The following is a 13,760-nucleotide window of genomic DNA, read 5'->3' on the forward strand; positions in this document are numbered from 1 at the left end:
TTAATGAAGAGGTCTCTCCTTCTCCAAACAGGCGGGTGTTGAACAACAGTCCCTCTGAAATCAGTGACACTTCCTGGGGATATTAAATGAAATGTTTGTGTTTGTGCCTTTGGAGCCCAAGCACACAAACGCTTTACGCCATCTAAGAGTTGTATTAATATGGAGATCATTGTGGAAAGCACTAGGGGACGTTGTGATTTTATTACATCTAACATATGGAAAACATTTTATTATAGGAGACACAACATAATCATTATAATTGAATACTATCAAATGAAAATTCCCATATGTGTCTGAAAACTGCACCACTGTAATTACAAAGAGAAACCAAGAGCACTAAAAACTAGGGGCTGGCAAAAATTGGTTTGCTCCATTTTGTTCACTTTGCAACTGGGGCAGTGTTGCCTCAGCAAGGTAAGGTCTTGCTGAAAAGGCAGTTCAATACTCGAGCAAGGGAACAGAAAGTGCTTTACATAAGGAGGAATTTTATTTTTTATACTCCAGGTATGCAAGATAACAAGTGGCCCATCAAAACCTTGCTCTTGGAATGAAACTTTACTCCGACAGAGGCCTTCGTTACTCTGCAATGACCTTACAGAGAGCTCTTCTATCTTTGCTCTACTCATTCGATCAAAACGATACAAAAAATGAGCCGTGGCAGGTTAGGATCAAAGGCCTGTTCTAGTATTAATTCTGTGAAGTGTGTGTATCCCGGGCTCCCAGCCCAGCAGAGCTGCACCCGCAGCGCACAGCACCGTGGAGCAGAGCTGCGCACTGGGCGCTGCGGCAGGAGGGTGCAGCAGAATCCCGCTGGCCGCCCGCCTGCAGCCCCGCACGGCCCCGCAGCAGTTCCTCTCCCTCCCGGGCATGCCAGCAGCAGGACTGGTACTGCAGCGAGCAAAAAAATAGGGGAATCAGGGGAAATGCAGCTGCATGAGCGCTCCCTGACAGAGCCGGCAGCCCAGCTCAAGCGAAGAGCGGGCGCGAAGCTAAGTGGCACCGAGGCAGGCAGCACGTGGCCGTGGCTGCACCCTGTGCGAAGACAGGGAAGAAGAAAGCTCCCGTGGAACAGAAATTGGCCGTCTAGGAGAAAGGAGGCAGCTGCCCAGACCACGAAGCAGCCGCTCGAAGCTGGCAGTTTCCTTCTCTCCAGATGGGTGGCACTCACGGCAGAACAGGACACGAGGTTCGCAGAAGCGGGCGATTCAGGAGCAATCCCCGAGCTGGGTCCCGGGAGCTGGCAGGCAGGAGAGCAGCGGCCGGCGATCCCCCGCGGCGTGGCTGTGCCCACGTCGGCATACGGGCTCGGTGGCCATCCCCCGGCATCTCCCACGCAGGTGGGTCCTGCCCGGCTGCTGGGGCCGGGGGAAGCATCGGGACCCCGCTGCCCACGGGGCGGCCGCTGCCTGCGGCACGGCTCCCACGAGGCGCCTGGCACCCGGCGGCAGTCAGCGGCACGCTACGCTCCTGAGCGTCAGTGGAGACACAAACTGCACTTCAGTTCTGCTGCTCCTCATCGCTGCTTGCAGAAAGCATAAATAATTAATTGCAGGAGAGGACTGTCATTCAGCCTGGCTTCTGCTCCACCTGAAGTAAAAAAAAATGACCACTTTGAAGACAAAACATCGGCAGGCACTTAATCTTTATTCTGCACTTCTGTCTCTTCACCTGCTTTAAAAGATCTGCTTCTTAATGGAACCATGTAATTATGTTTGAAGAGCATCAGGCATCCTAACGAAGGGCGATTTACCAGTGGTGAGAGGACGCTCCCCAGCGTGACCCTGGAAGAGGAAGGGGATGCCACCGAGTGGCTCAGGAAATGAACAGCAACAAGGGCAGATCCTAGAAGGTCTCAGAACACTGCCAAGACTGAGCCACTTCCCAAACAACTTCAAGATCATTTTTAAAGAACACAGAAATGCTTTTTTAAAACAAACAAACAAACTTACAGCAAAATCATCAAGACCTGGAGGGGCACAGGGAGTTTGATTAAAAATCTCATCATCTCCAACAGCTTTGTGAACTCGCACAGAGCAGCAGTGACAGGATCAAGCAGGGCTTCTTCCAACCCTTCTCGGCAGAAAAGGTCATTACCAAACCTTCCGGCCCTTTCTCAGCAGAAAGGTTCATCACCAAAGAAGAAAGTTCCCCGGCAGCTCATGAGCGTGCACACCCACACTCACTTCTGCTACGCGCAGTACTGCGGTGACGCTAACAGATCACAGCCGAGAACCTCGCTGGGCTGGCACTGCTCCGAAGGGCTTGCGGGCTCTGACACAGCAGCCAGAAACGCCCCCGCAGACCCCTAGCCGCGGCACTGTGCCACGGAGCCACGCAGCGCTGCCTGTGCCACGGGGGGTGACGGGGAACGGCAGGGCGACGTGCAGCACTGCGGCACCGCCGCTTCCTGTGCTGCTCTGCTGGGCACTTCGCTGCTCGGAGCAGAGCTGTGGGCTGGCACAAGAACTATTTCCAGGACTTGGGAGTTAATTTGCAGCTTCCTATTCACCGTATCTTCCTTGCGGCCGTCCGTCCAAGGAGGCACACTTCGCTTTGGTGTGTCACCCCAAGGAAGAACGCACCGGTGTGGTTTTGTGCTCGAGACAACATATAGAAATCTGACTTTTACGCACAGAGTTTGCAGGCTCAAATCTCAAAATTGACCACAGCTAAAATAAAAAGCTGGAGGCTCACACGTTGATTTCCACTGCTGCGACTAACGCTCAAATGCCCGCTTGTCTTGCTGGGACGTGCCCTGTGGGGTGTTTGTCCAAGGGAAGAACTTGGCAGGGGGCCGACTGCTTGCCTGGCCATCCTCTCACTGCGAGCACGTCTCCAAGGAGACAGGGCTGATGGTGGCCGGGGGGGCTGTTCAGGTCTGCGGGAACACACCGCGTGCGGGGAGCATGAGCGTGGCCGTCCTGGCAGCAAGGAGACACACCTGCAAGGGGTCAGCAGGTCCAAAGCCGAGGTGCAGTTCTTCAGAAAGCCTCCAAAGAACCCCAAGACAATAATGATCGACCAAAGTAAAGCCACAGCTCTGTTTTATTTTTGGGGTGGAGGGAGAATCTGCAAACTTAAAAGGAAAGAAAAAGATTCCGAATAACAACAGCAGAAGTGCTGATGATCTGCCACGACCTGTAAAACATGGGATGGTTGGAGTTAATTTATTCCTTCTTCTGCCTCTAACCTGCAGGGAAATTACAGCCTCAGACTATCTGAACTACCACAAATAAATTACACGTTTATTTTAATTCCTTTGAAGATTCCCTCTGACAAATTGTATAGGTATAAATAATCTCGGAAGTGTTTCAGGAAGATAAACAGTCATGTTTTAATAATCGTAATTCACAAACCAAACTTGACACTTGGGTTTAAATGGAAATGCAGCATCATTCTGCCCCAGGAGGGGAAGCTAGGACATGAGAGCATCGTGCTGATCCTCCCCCAAGCATGCTGGGTTCAGACAGGTGCCCGGTGTGCAGCACGTCCCCTGAGACGCCTGCACACAACTTACACGAGAAGTCCCCACACGAGGCTCTCCAGGCAGCGCTCCCTCGTGCCCATGCCTTTGCAGCTGAGCTCATGGGGAAGACCAGGACGGGGTGGCCTGCACAACCTCATGTCAGAGCCAGCTTGCCAGAAACGAACAACTCACCAACGCGACTGGAGCGGCTCAAGGCACCTCTTGGGAAATGCCACCCCGTCCCCAAACATGGCCCCTCTGCCGTTGCCTCACTGGTGATGCCAAAGCCTCTGAGAGTGAGACAGAAAAGCAGAGACGGCAACTCCCTCTGCGGCCTCCAGCCCTCCTTTGTGTGTGGAAGGGGAGATGCCAAGTAGCACAGCTACTGCAGCAGTGCCGTGGCATTGCCCCCCGGACCAGGAACAAGGCTCCCCAAACAAGACCACCCTGGCAAACAAGGGACTGAGTCCCTCAAAATCCAGTCCTGCAGCAAAGGTGGCTCTCCCGGATGGGTACGTGCCGTCTGTTACCCGGAGAGGGGGGGTGCTGCAAAGCAATCTACGCAGTCCTGCCGTCCTGCCTGCCTTCCCCCTCTCCCTCACAAAGCCCTCTCCTTGTTATATACTTGGAGGAAGACGGGAATAGACCCGACCACTGCAAACATGCACAACCCACGCACCAGAGGCAGTAGGAGCAGGGTGTGGGCAGAGGCACCTGCCCCCTGCTGTACCAAGGCACTGCTCCCAAACAGACCAGTACCTGCAGGAGCTGAAGGTGCTTGGTAATATGCGAGAGACGCAGCCTTACAAGGCCGGGGGGCTGACATCTGTTCCTGGCAGAAACCAGCAGTTTTTAGCATCAGTTCTCCTTTGCCTTTGTTTCATGGCACAGTCAAAATTTCTCCCTTCTGCCTCCGAACACCTTCTTAATGGTTCTGTGATTCTGAAGAGCTGAAATCAACCTTATGTTGAGCAAGGAATAATTACCCAGGGTGCTAACAATCAGGCCTCACCTTTACAAAAACAAAAAAAACCGTTCACCTTTCACTGGCAACGAAGTCAATTTACCAAAGGACTGATTTTTACCGGCAGTTACTAAATCTAAGACACGTGGTATTACATAACTCAGTTGCCTTTTATTTCTGCTTCCTAAGCCATCAAGTGACAGAAGGGGCAATGAAAACAGCAGAAAAGAAAAAGCTCCACCAAGGCCATAATGGTCCATTAGGCAAAATTTTAAACCAACTTGTCTTCGGCTCTCCATCGCTCAAATGCGATTCTACTCCTTCCCTTCAGGCTGCTATTAACACTTTTATAATAAGTAACTAAAATAAAACTCAAGTGAATAAACACGCTCGAGGCGTTTTGTTATTTCTGCAATTAGAGAAAAACTGCCACAGCGAAGCTAAAAGCATTTGGGAGACGATATTGAAGGCGACGCTCCCCGTAACTACAGCACTCCTCGCGCTGCTCTTGGCACTGCCGCGAGGGAGCTGGGCCTCGGCCGCGGGGAGCAGGGCCGGGACACGGCCGCGCCGTGCGGTTCGGGAGGGAGGAGGGCCTCCAGCCTGTCGCAGCTCGTGTTGGCAGGAATATTTAAAAACTGCCACGCAGTTTAAAAAGAAATCGGGACTCGTTTTTGACCCTCGGAAGACGGGTATTGCTCAGGCGGGGAGCGGTCCCGACGGGGCGGCAGCCCAGCAGTCCCGCTGCCCCGGGGCGCTGGACTCCTCTCCGTAAAATACCCCCCAGTAAACCCCATCTGTCGGGTCGGCTCGAGTCCTGCCTCCTCTTACTGCCGGCACGCCTTTGGTGAGCCGCACGAGGACAGCGCGGGAGCCGCTCTGACACGGTGCCCACCAGCCCACGTCCTTGTCACCCCTCGGCGGCAATGTCCTGCTGTCGGAGCTCAGAGCTCACCCTGGGGAATTTGCTTACGTGCCCACAGGGCATCGAGCTCAGCACTGCGGGTAACTCCTAGATTGACTCGGAAATTATTCGTTCCAGCAAAACGCTGAGGGAATTCCTTCTGGGAAGAAATGATGGCACAAAAGGGAAGTAACAGGCACCCAGGCTCTACAAAAAAAAACAAACTATTTTTCTCCTGTGACTGACTAACATGCTTTTGGATAACAAGAGGCAGCAAATGTCTTTTATTTTGAGTTCAGTAATGCTTATGGGGCTCTTTTACATGACATTTCAGAGCAAGCCAGGGAAACACGGCCGGGATAGAGCAGAGAAGAGGGAGGAAGCGAGTGCACTGCGAGTGCACGGCAGCATGTGTTAGCAGTTCCCAGTCACTGGGGGGAAGGCAAACACCGAACGGCGATGCTGGCGCAGGGTGTGCTCAGGGAGGGCTGTGGCAGCCTGTCCTCTTCAGCGTCGGTCCTCCCCCCGTGGCACACCCGTGCAGAAGGCTCTGCCCAGCCGGCCAGAACCCAGCCCGGGCCCCGCAGAGCAGGGCAGCGCCTCGGGGAAGCACTGCTGGAGCACGACGTCTCAGCCAGGTTCAGCTCGATGCCACTCCAGCTGCTTTGCACCCTGCCATTAGGGTGCAGACTGCAGGCTAACTGCCTCAGGGACTGGGGGCCACCCCGAGGAAGATCCCAAACACATCACTGCATCTGTAAAACATCCCCTGCCTTTGGCCGCCTACCTCTCCTTTGACAGCATTAAAACAGCGGGGTACTTCTCCGGCCTTTGGCACTGCCTTGTCACTTGTGCCTGGGAGCACTTGATTTTCCACCAGAAAGTTTGGCCACCTTGTCCGAAACTCTTCCAGAAGCAGACATGGCCCAGGTGTGGTCACTGATGTGCGCAGCGGGCTTTGTGCTCGTTTCTGTTTTCAGGAAGACAAGACACGCAGGAGCAGTTGAGTCTTCAAATTCCTAACATATGTTGATGATGGACTCTGATTGCCTCTGTGGTAATTTGGGTTGTTCTTACATTTTATGGGCTTTGCATAAATTTCCTTACAGCAAAATGCTGCCTGGGACATTAAAGGGCTGCTCCTTCTCTTTTTTTTTCAGATTCAGATCTTGAGTTCTTAGGTTTTGTCTTCTCCTTCCTTTGCCCTTAGCAAATCAGACGCATTTTCAATTTCGACAGTAATTTCTCTTCAGAGAAAAAAATAATTGATCAGGAAGCCATTTGCAAACGCATCTCAAAGAGAGTGTAATCTGAATGGGAATATCTAAGCGCATGGAAGCAGAATTGCAAAAATTTACTGATAATAACTTCGGTGTCCCCAGGGCAGCTAGGACGCGGTTGGGCACGAGCCGGTCCCCGTGCCGGGTGCCCCGCGGGCCGCAGGCAGACAGCCCCGGGTGGTGCAGACCCGGAACGGATTTGGCCATCGTGCCGCAGGAGCGGGGAAGTAAAAGTGGTGCTCTTGAGGCTCTCGGTAATTCCTTAGCAACCTCCCTCCCGCGGCGAATGCAATCCATGGCAGGATCCAGACAAGACCTGTTTATTCGCATGCCGAAATGTCACTGCGGCAGAGGGGTACGGTGAAAGCCTCCAGCAGTCCCTGTGACTGCGATGCTCCAGGCTGGGGGCACTGCAGAAATTAGTGGAATTAGCAGGCAGACCGTCAGGCGGGCTGGCTCGGGTGGCTCAGCGGGGAGAGCTGGCGGAGGAGCAGGGCACGGCTTTGTCCCCGCAGCAGAGGCTTGCTGCACAGCCAGGCCCGCTGTAAGCTGTCCCACACAGCAGCGAGGCTGCGAGCTGCCCCCAACACCCCAAGTCCCCCCAGGAGCCCAGCCTCAGGGCACTGCCCGCTGCTCATACTGCTCTGCCTCTCGCTAACCCCGCAGCTCCTGGAGCAGAGCGCAGGGCACGGCCCTCCTGCACCCGGGGTGCTCTCAGGGAGACGCTGCCTACCCCTGCTCCTCTTTACTTTCGCCCTGCCTTGCCAGCAGGATCCCTCCTGCCCAGCTCCCTGTCCCCAGGAGCTGCTGGGATGAGGGCAGGGTGTTGGCTTCCCCTGATGTCCATTCTCGTTGTCACCCACCGGGTGTCACCCACCAGGCCGGCAGCTGGCGGAGCTGTCCTGATGCAAGCAGCTCGGCCGCAGCGGCAGGAGCTCAGTCCCGGGAGCCTCGTGCTGCCGCACCCTCCTGAGCTGTCTCCTGACTGCAAGCCTCAAAAGAGAGGCTCAGGAATTTCAGTTGTGAAAAGCACTTTTTCAGGAGATGACTCGGTGGAGCTGAGCCTGCATCTGGGAGGTATCAGCGCGGCCGCAGCTCACCCACCGGCTGCCGACCCGTGCGCAGACAGGGGCTCCTCGCTCTCACTGGGAAAACGGGAGCAGGAGGAGAACCGAGCTGAATGCCAGGGACAAAGACACAGTCGGGAGTAAATGTGTCAGTGGCTGCAAAAAGCAAATTAGATTAATCCACAGGAGAAAAATCCCTTAAAGATTGTTAAGCACAAAGCTACCGTGGCTGATTCAGAAGGTCCCAAAGCCACAGCCGGCTGGAGGTGAAGAGAAGGCACGGCGAAATTATCATTGCAGACCCGCCCTGCTGCTGCACGCTTCCCCCAGCACCCCCCGACACAGCCACCGTGGGAGCTGGTACCCGGGGCTGTGCAGCCCTGGGCAGTGCTGGGCAGCGCGGCGCCGTGCTGCCTGCAGGCAATGGGGACGTGGAGCTGTCCTGCTGCCCGTCTGCTGGCCAGTACAAACAGAGAGAGCAGCACTTGGTGTGCTGGAAGATGAAGGACCACTTTAAACACCTTAACTGCACACATTGCATTTAATGCTGTGGGCTGAGGGACATAATCTGCCCATGATCCACACAAAAGCTGTTTTATAAATCAGTTTCCAGCGATGAAAGCCACGTACTGATAATAAATGCATTATTTTTTAGTATTAATGTACTACAGCACTTTAATCCAAAATACATATTTTTTGTCACGTAGAAATGAAATCGTTATCGCTCCTTGCAGTGGTAAAGCATCATTTTAGCACGATGCATGTGAAATGCTCTCTGCATTTTTCTCCTTACAGTGTTTTGCTGTCAGATAGGTTACTTACAACACGGTTCCTTCAGATATTGCTGAAAAGTACGCAGATAATATACGGATTCCTATTCAATCACTCAAAATATTCATTCAATACAAAAGGCTAGTCACACTCTAGGCTTTGAGCCTACGTATATATTATCAGACCATTTGCATGAATTGTGACTCGATCAGGCTGTAGATAATACGCACAGAGACCGTGTTTGCAGAATGCCAATAGCTAACTTAAATCTCCTGAACACCAAACTTTTCTTCTTTTCCAGCAGCAGCTCTGAGAATGATGCCAGTGCCTGTCACCTCTGGGTTTGAACTAAGTACGCTGAGGCAAAAACTGATGCAAAGAGGTTTAAAAACGTCACATGAGACCGTGAAGAAAAGAGACAGGATGAAGAACCGAGACTCCTCTTCCTACCCAACGCTATTCAATGCCCCTCATAACCAGACAGCGTGGTTCACCGTGCCCATGGCAGCACAGCGGCCAGGTTAAAGCGCGTGTCACGGGATTTCATGATTCCTCTAGACGACCAGGGGAGTGTACCTTGTCTCTACCCTCCGTTACAACCAGCTTTGCTTCGCCGCCTGTTTCAGACCGTCTCCCACGAACAGCGGTGCATGAGGCATGAAAAGTCCTCTCACTCAGCAACCGAAGGCGCTGCTCTGTTGGCTGTAAGGTGCTGGAGAGCAAAGGTCCAGCACGGGCACTCAGCGCCTGCTTCCTGCGGCAGGACGCCGCATGCTGAGCCCTAAGGGGCGGCTCAGGGGAAGAAGCAAGGTGTGCGGTTCCAGGCGCAGAAGGAGCGGCGCCGGGCTGTGCTGGCGGGGACTCCGGGCACTGCCTCACGGCCCCAGGTTTGCAGGCAAGTCACTAACAGGTGTTCCTGGCTGCAGCACAAGCACAGCGTTACGGTCTCACGGGATGTGACATATTAGCTGGCACATTTTACTTGGTGTGTCACACCCTCACTTCTGGGGGCTAACAAATGAAACCACAGCTGTCATCCACCCAAATTTAAAACAAGTCAGTCAGTGACCCTTGCACCCAAGCTGACGAGTCATTCCCCCACCTGAGGGCACTGTGTGAGCCCTCAGTTTCCGGCCCTCTGCTGTCATCCTTGCCTTCACTTATTTTTCGGTTCTGGCCTGGCAAAGCCCCCTCCACCCACCCCAGCCACCTGGGGGCTGCCCCCATGCGCTGTGAGGCCAGCGGTGCTCACAAGCCCAGTGACCAGGGAGCTGCTCACAAACCCAGTGACCACGGAGGTGCTCACAAACCCAGTGACCCAGGGAGCTGCTCACAAGCCCAGTGGGCTCCTGCTCGCTGTGGGGGTGCTGCACCGTGGCAGATGGATGAGGATGAACACGGGGGCTGTACAGACCCAGCCCAGGAGGCACTGTTGCTGGCTAGAAATGCCTGATAAGAAGACAAAGAGAAGATGCAGATAGGCTTTCCTTGGAGGCCATAGTGATGGGATGATAGAATCATCTAGGTTGGAAAAGACCTTCAGGATCAAGTCTAACCATCCACCTGACTACTGAGTCCTGCCACAAGACATGTCCCACATTGCCACATCCACACACCCCATATACCTCCAGGGGTGAGGACACCACCCCTTCCCTGAGCAGCCCATTCCAATGCTTGATGACCCTCCCTGCGAATAAATTGTTCCCGCTGTCCAATCTAAACCTCCCCTGGTGCACCCGGAGACCTATCACTTGTCACCTGAGAAAAGAGACTTACATCCTCCTCGCTGCAGCCTCCTTTCAGGTAGCTGCAGAGAGTAATGAGGTCTCTCCTCGGCCTCCATTTCTCCAGACAAAACAACCCCAATTCCCTCAACTGACCCTCGTGTGCCTTGTTTTCCAGTCCCTTTGCCAGTTTCCTTCCTCTTCTCTGCACACACTTCAGCAGCTCAATGTCCTTCTTGTAGTGAGGGGCCCCAAACTGAACACAACACGTGAGGTGTGGTCTCACCAGTCCTGCCTACGAGGGCACGGTGACCTTCCTGTCCTGCTGGCCACACCATTTCTGAGGCAGGATGGGACAAGAGACAATGGGCACAAGCTGGAATATGGGAAATTACAATTAGATGTTACGAACAACAACAACAAAATGCCATGAGAACGATTTAATACTGAACAGGTTGCCCAGAGAGCCTGTTGAATCTCTGTCCGTGTTCAAGACTCCCCGGGACCCAGCCCTGAGCAGTCTGTGGCAATCAGAAAGGTTCTGGGCAAGGGCTGGGCCAGGTGGCCTCCGGAGGTACCCCTGACCCTGCAGGAGGATGCTGTCCTTGAAAGGCTCTGCTTCTCCAAAGGACTGCAAGAATACGTGTTAATTTAGAAGGGTAAGGGGGGCTGCTAATTCTGTGGGGCTCTTATTAAGGGAATGTAATGCGCAGAGCACAGATTGCTGCCTGGAAACAGGCTCGCCACGCTTGTTGTTAGTTATCTGCTTCTCTGCTTGCGTTTCTGTCCTGTTGACTGATGCTCTGAACCCACCTGTGGAACAGTCAGATCTCTCTGTAAGTGAAGGCAACGGAGAAGTTCCAATGCTTTTAATAAATCCATTTCAAACTGTATCCACGGAATATGATATGCTTGCAGATGAAAACCCTGCACTGTGTTTTCCATTTCAAACACATGTTCTGAGTAAGAAAAGAAACTCCTGTATATTTTAATAGTGCAGCTCCTCAAGAACTCATGTTGCCAAGTAAATTGCTACTAGGTTGTTCAGCAGCATCAAAAAGACCTTCAGAGAGACTACTTAGCAAATAGCCTTGCCTATGAGAGCAGAAAGATTTGGCAATGTTTAATCTGTGTCCTGCTTTTTTAGGGGTGGGTAATAATAAATCAAATAAATCAAAGAAGGTATTTTACCTGGAAAGCAGGAGAAAGAAGGTGCTGCCTGCTCTGCACCTTCATTATTTGTCTTTCGCTTCAAAGCATACAGCCAGCTGAAAGCTCCGAAAGCGACGCCTAATGATGCCCCTTCATCAGCAGGGTAATCATGCTGTGGCTGTGTTACACCACTCTCTCCAGAATATTAATGGAGTGAGGACATTGCAGACTGATGCGCAACAAGGGTTTAAAATCCCCCCCCCAAAAGGTTTCGCAGTACATTTTGTCTTGTGCTGTGTCACTCTGCTATCAGGGCTGAGAACAGCAGAAGGCAGGCACTCGCGTGCTGTTCGCGGGCAGCTGAGAAGCAGCGCACGGGCAGTATCTCCTCCCTGCTGCGCCTCCTTTCTTCAAAGAGCCACATGTGAGGAATTAAAATACCGTGTTAAAAAGCAACATGTTTTTGACCTCCAGAACTGCCCTCAGACTCAGGCAGGCTTCAGGCTGCCCTGAGAGGTGCTCAGAAGCCAGAGGCATGAGCTTCAGCCACGCGGAGTCCCAACGCACACACCCCTCAGCCACTGCGAGCTGTGGCCAGCCCCGCACACAGCATCACACCCTCAGAGCAGCCAGCCCGGCACAGCCCCTGGCAAACCGCACGGATCCGGGGCAGGGCTGTCCTATGTCCCCCTGCACACAGGGACTTCTCCTCCAGGAGCCTCAGGTGCCTTGGGCTGTGTTCGGTGGGCCTGGGGGTACGCAGTATGGAGGAGGAGCAGCCCTGGATTTGCAGGTGGGCTCAGACCCCACGTGCGTGCAGCTGCAGCACAGGAGTCAGAGACTGTTTGCAATTCACCTACCTCAGCCCAGGGCTGCTGCTGCCACACTGGCTGCAACAAGGACGAGCCTTGGTGACACAAACACGGAAACTGAGACAAACTCCTGGCTGCTTTTTTCTAATGGAAGGCTGTATTCAAAAACAGCTTTCAGGAAAATGATTGTTTGAAGCTGAAACTGCTTATTCAAGAGCCTCGTCACTCCAGCTGAACACGTCATGCAAAATACTTGTGATCACAAACGTCACTCTTGTACCCCGGCCCAGGCAATAATGCCACCCCCCTCTATACACCGCTCCCCAAGGCAGTCTGCACGCACTGCGCTGTCCCCCACAGGCAGGGATGCCATGAAATCCCAAGCAGAGGGACGCACGAGGCATCACCAGAGATCAGCCCATCCCAAACCCTGCTCTTGTCAGTGCGACATGACACCCCTGACAGCATCTCTAGCCCAGTCCTTCATGGGACGAACACAGAGTGGTGTTTCTTCACCAGGTGGAAAAGGCCGAGAGGCCCATCCCTGCAGGGCAGTGCCATGGTACTCCCTGCCTGGGGAAAGCACTGGCACCAGCATCCGCAGGAGGAGCTGACACGTCTTATCCCTCCCTCTTAATGCAAGTGGAAGAAGCAACTGCTGTCAGTCCTCTCGGGGGCTGCTTTACCGCTGGTATTCGTGGCATTATCCTGGCCAGGTGGTGCTCGGCTCTGAGCAGGACATGACACAGACTGTTCTCGCCACCTGGTGCTGCTGATGGTAATTGCATGAGATCAGTTATGGGATCCCCTATTCTGCTTCCCCCGCCTTCTCAAGGAAGTGGCACGTGGAGCTGGACTACTTTAACTGCCATCAGCAGAATGAGATGGCAAAAGGTCCTGGAGTCCTGTTCAGTGCCGAACAGGAACAACGCCAATGGTAACACCGCAATACGCAGCCTTCAGAGAAGGCAGAAGATAGCTGCTGTTTCTTCCACAAGCACCTGCATGGCAAAGCAGGTGGGCTGGGATGTGGGGCTTGCCGCAGATGCATTCCCTAGGCTGGGTAACCTACTTGTTTATCCCGGCCAGCCTGCTCGTGTGCTGGGCGCTCTGTATCGGCAGGGCTGGCAGGCCTCCCCGGCACCAGTGCTGTTCCAGCATCCTGCAGGCTTTGTGGAAAGCTGTCCTCGCTTCAGGGAAAGGCAGCCTGCAGTTGGCCATGAAAAACCACAAAGTGCTTTCAGGGTACCTGGCTGTGGGGCCACGGGCAGGCGGGCCGAAAAGCAGTGCCGGGAGCAGCCCTGAGAGGGGCCTTTGTTCCCTGCTGTTAACGCTACTGCGGCTGACAGGAAAGAAACAGCAACCACGAGGGCAAAATCAGCTTCTGGAGCAATTCCATTTGAAATTAATTACATAAGTTATGTAATGAGAAAAGATTAGCTAAATCAGATTCCCGTGTGAACTCGGAACGCAGACAGCATGACCGCAGTCTGCGCCTTGACCACGCGCCCGCTCTGCATTAGCGCTCTCCATCACTGCACACAGGATCTCACGTGGTGTATTTGGTGACTGAAGTGCTTCAAGTTTTAAACAACGATAAACTGAGGGCTGCAGCACTAG

At 53.5% G+C, this 13,760-nt stretch overlaps 1 long non-coding RNA gene across 2 annotated transcripts in view; it reads right to left on the reverse strand.

Annotated features, from left to right (window-relative positions):
• The window catches only part of LOC106047764 (uncharacterized), a 300,679-nt gene that overhangs the window by 255,599 nt on the left and 31,320 nt on the right, over window positions 1-13,760 (reverse strand). The gene's annotated exons all lie outside the window — the stretch shown is intronic.

The sequence above is a fragment of the Anser cygnoides genome, chromosome 5 (assembly GCF_040182565.1).
Source record: "Anser cygnoides isolate HZ-2024a breed goose chromosome 5, Taihu_goose_T2T_genome, whole genome shotgun sequence".
NCBI lineage: Eukaryota > Metazoa > Chordata > Aves > Anseriformes > Anatidae > Anser > Anser cygnoides.